We start from the raw sequence: 4,909 nt of genomic DNA on the forward strand, positions 1-4,909 counted from the left end.
GGAAATGTCGGAAACAAAAGATGCGTTCTTTCTAAACGCGAATGCTCACCCAGACCTGCCTGAAACGCCTCGTGTAACCACACCCCCACAAATCTACGTCAGTTTGTGGTATGCTTTTACTAAAACCTACCCCTACTGTATACGCAAGTAAGAAAGAAGTACCTGTCAGTACAATTGCTTTGAACCTGATGTTCCAAATATGGTAAGAGGCGTTATATTTCCGTCACACGCTTGCAGTATTCGATCAATCACTACGCACTGGATAACTGGCCAATCATAGCACACCTCGCTTTTCAGAGCGTTGAGATACAATGCACGGTATGTGGAAAATACAGCGTTTTTTAACCTTAAATCATGTATACACATTGCATTAAAACAAACGATCATATTAGTTTTAGCCGTGTCAAACAACTCCTTTGACTGTTAAGTCTTGGCTATTGCTATTTCCAATATTATTGCCGCAGAGAAAATGTCAATTCAGTTATCATTCATCCTGGTGCCAGCATAGTAACTCATCCTCTCTGCCTTATGAAGACTGTTTAGTAACAGCTGTTTAGAATACTTTTCAATTATTAAAGTCATGTGACCCTGTTATCCACCTGTATGACAATGCCCGGTCCAGACTAACTAGATTATCATCGCAGTATATCTAAATATAACGCCTTGCATTTTCACAGGACAAAGAGAGAATGTAATCCAATATCATCAGCTTTGTTCTCAACACCATCGGGTCAATATAAAACCAGACATGCGGAGAAACAGAGACTAGGAAGAGCAGCATGATCAGTGCTTTGAAGTAATTCTTAACATTGTGACAGAACAGTGTGAAATATCTCATCCTTAAATAAGATATCGAAAGCATATTGGTAAACTCTGTGAAATAGACTCTTGTTTGGCCCGAGCACGAATTTAATGGTATTCGTCATCTGACAAAAGGTTTTTATGTTCGGAAGCTTGAGTGTTCCACACCCGGTGATGCAGAGCTTTATTGACTGCCTAAAAACTGACTGAAACATTGGATGTAGGCTACTTGATAACTACCACATTTCCATCAATGCATTGATATGATGAAACAAAACCAAAATTAAGATTTTTATAATGAAGGTCACTCGTCTTGTTTTAATATATTATTTCATGGATTAGATTTGTAGTAAAACCAAACATTTTACTTTTTCTCACTAATGTATCAATACAAAATTTCAGCACAGAGTGACTTTTATAGTGTACCTACAGTGTACAACAAAATGTTGTAGCTGTATAAAGTACTTCATATGCTTATAGGGTACACTGAAAACATTTCTGGGAGCTGAGGCGCCAAAAATAAACCGTAAAATAATCTTTCTGTAATTTTATGCTTTTCGACCATATTTTTAAAAACACATAAAAAATCTGTAAAAAATAGTTTTTTAAACATTGTGGGGGAAAAAACAGAAAAATGATGTACAATTACGTTGAATTACAGTGTAAGGATTACATATTGTACATACTGTATGTACAATAAAAACTGTAAAAAGGGCTGCCTTTATTTCGTTTTCATGATATGTACAGAGGAATTCTGATATTAAGATCTCTCACTAATTCTTCTTTTATATTTTGTCTATAAGAGGAGTCATTGTGGCTTACCAGACTGATCAGCTGACTGTTGTTACTGTAAGACTGTGATGAAGCAACTGGCCCTGATGTGCTTGGATTCAGGAGTCATGAACTTGAGCTGCTTCGAGATTGAAATTCAGAGTAAAATCCCCTCTGTGATCTTACCGCATACCACATCCCTGCTGTCACGGAGGAGAGAAAGGGTGAGGGTTGATGGCAAGCACTTTGAGACAATAACATTTTTCTTTGCTCCATGGTTACATATTCAAAGTAATTGTTTTTAAAGCATGTTAAAAGAGTAAAATGAGAGTGCATCGGAGTATCATCTAACTACCGTGATATACTGTATGAGAATGGCAAACATTCAGTACTATAGTATATTAAAGGAATAGGTCATGGGAGGCTTTGTAATACAGGGGCGTCGATTTCCAAAGTTAAATATCTGCCCATCAAATAACTTTGGTCGTTGTCGCTCAATCTAAAACATAACGCTTTTGTTTTGATGTTAACACTTTTTTGTGATAGATGATTATTGTATAAAAAAAGGAATTTCATGTTCACAGTGTCTAAATATGGGATGTTGGAGACTTTCAAAAGCCATTGCAACATTTTATGTTGCCTGGTTACAAAATGTTTTATTTTTTGATAAATCATGGGTCTGAAGAATTTGTTCAAAGGTGACAACTTCATTGTGAGAAGCATGTTTCTTTAAGCACTGTAGGTAAATGGAAGTTCACCCCAGAGGTTATTCTCATTATGACACAAAATACTAAAGCGGGATGGAGGCCTTCCTGATTGGCTACTGAATGTGAGGAACCAATTTGCACAATGATGCTAATAAGTTAGCATTGAGGAGACAGTCACAAGCCTTGTTGAAATATTTGTGTATGTTTTTGGCAACTGTACAAACAGCAGCTACAAAGGCTCAGGTCTCAGCATTTCCTCCTGCATTGAAATGCACGGACTGAGTGGTTAACCAGTCGCCTTTTTCTATTACTTTCAGTCCATAATTCAGCACAACTAAAAATATTTCATTCAGGCAAAACATATTCTGTACATTTCTTCACTGAATAATAATGGTAAAAAACTTAAGACCAACTATTTCCATTCAGATCTTCTTAGATCAAACGATCTAAGCCATGCTACAGTGTTAGACATCACAAACACATACATTTATAGCTTTGTTCTCTATAAATGCCTAAATTGTGTTTTTTAGCAAATTCCTCAAAAGCTTTAGAAGAAACATCTCAGACAAGGTTGATAGCCTAAGGTCCAGTGTGAAGTGTTGTGGATCTATTGACAGAAATGCAATATAATATACATAACTCGTCAGATGTGTATAAAGACCTTGATGAATGAAGAGCTGTCTGTGAGACCTAGAGGCCCGAGGCCTAAAGTTTAATAAAGATGAAACCTCGGTACTTTCTACTGACCAGTGTACCTATGTGATAACATTGTATGCAATTATTTAAAAAAATAGGTAATAATGCGCCAACCACAATTAAAACGTATCTTGTTGCCTGGGATATATTGATGGCAAAGCACAACAAGTGGCTATTAAAAATAAAATATAACAGGGACTTACCTGATTGATTTAACGAGAAACCCTCCTTTCAGAGGTTTCACTATAACTATGGGCTGTAAAACACTGTATTTTGGGATGCTTTGGGAAGATCTCACTTTGTTTGGTTTTTACAAATAAAGTTCACTTTTTGACACCTGGACCTTCTTTGTCTTAACAATTTTTAAACTACAAGATCAGCTTTCCACATCACTATCTACGCCATGTTTCTACAATAGCTCTAAACAGACAAACTCCTCTACAAAACGCGTTTCTTTAATAGGTTATATCATTTGGGAGAGAAGCGAAAACTTGACGACACCCTAGTCCTGTGTCCGCCACCATAGTGCTTTGGAAGGGAGTGGAGTGAACCATTGGTTGCAATTCACAATCTCACCGCTAGAGGTCGCTAAAATTGCATCTTTAACCTGTGAGAACACCATTCTCTATTAGATATAAAATAATAGCAATAAAACTTTTTTTTTAAATAATTGAGGTCTTTGCTATCATTCTTTATGCAACAGCAATAACACTAGCCATCTATCGGCTTACCAACATTTTACATATTGACTGACATTTGGAGCTCTTTCAATCTGCAGTCTGGCTTGTTGGCAACTTGGAACAGTTTTGAGGAGGTCACAAATCTACAGTATGACTTTTAGTGATTATATATGGAATGTAATTTCAGCAAAGTGTATTAACACATTTTTTATGCAAAAGTATAGATGGAGATCTCTCTAAATCTCCGCACAGGTGAGAATGAAAAGGTATTACTAATTTGTTGGCCCATGAAACAAGTGAGACAAAAGTCAATAGCAATACTGAAGCCACTCCCTTAAACCCTTAACCTGTGCAAGTACATCGTACTTAAAATGTACAAATAACAAAATTAGATCTCACAATTCATACAAATTAGTCACCTCGTAATGGTCTCATTTTACGTTATAAGGATGCCATCTAGTGGTGACTCTGAGTAACTGTCCTTCAAAATTTGATAGCGATTTATCTGCCTACACAGCCTAGGCAGCTTACAGAGGAATAACATTGTGAAGGTCTTTTGAGCTCAATAGATCTGATCGATGTTTATACAAAACCCCTTAACATCTGTTTTTCATATGACTTTCACAGGAAGCTATATAGTTTCAAGTAAAACACTGACTCATCTTTTGACTAAACAGTACCAGCACTCAACATTTTCTCTCATACAGCTGCCAGTGGTGGTCCTCCCACACATTCATATCTCCTACAACAGTTGTAACTGAACGGGTGGGAAAGTGAGAACAAGACAAACATTTAAAAAAGTTTGCCCCACAGAATCTCATCCTTACTAGAGCATGTTTTATTTGGATGAAAGCTATTGCCCTTTAATCTTGCCATTATCTTGCCATTTAATATCCTGAGCTGCTCAGACACGCAAGAAATGAAAGATAATACGTTTATAAAAATTAAAGTCTCCAGCCAAGAGAAATGAACTGCTTCCTCACTGGCATACATATACGTGCATGTGTGTTCTCAGACAGCATGTCCAGCACCTTCAAGATTGTAAGCATGTGATGTGACAGGCCTCATTGTTCCGTCTCTGCGACCTTTCCACAGGCAGTAAGCTGGAGGTGGGTGGGGGGTTAATTTCCGACGATTGTTGGAGGTCTTTGAAACCATTAAGGAGAGCGAGGGAGAGGGGAAGTGAGAGGAGGGGGAAAAAACATGAGGGGAGTGGACAGACAGAAGGAGGGAGAGGATAATTTTTCAGATTGG

Source organism: Barbatula barbatula (assembly GCF_947034865.1).
Source record: "Barbatula barbatula genome assembly, chromosome: 14".
Classification (NCBI taxonomy): domain Eukaryota; kingdom Metazoa; phylum Chordata; class Actinopteri; order Cypriniformes; family Nemacheilidae; genus Barbatula; species Barbatula barbatula.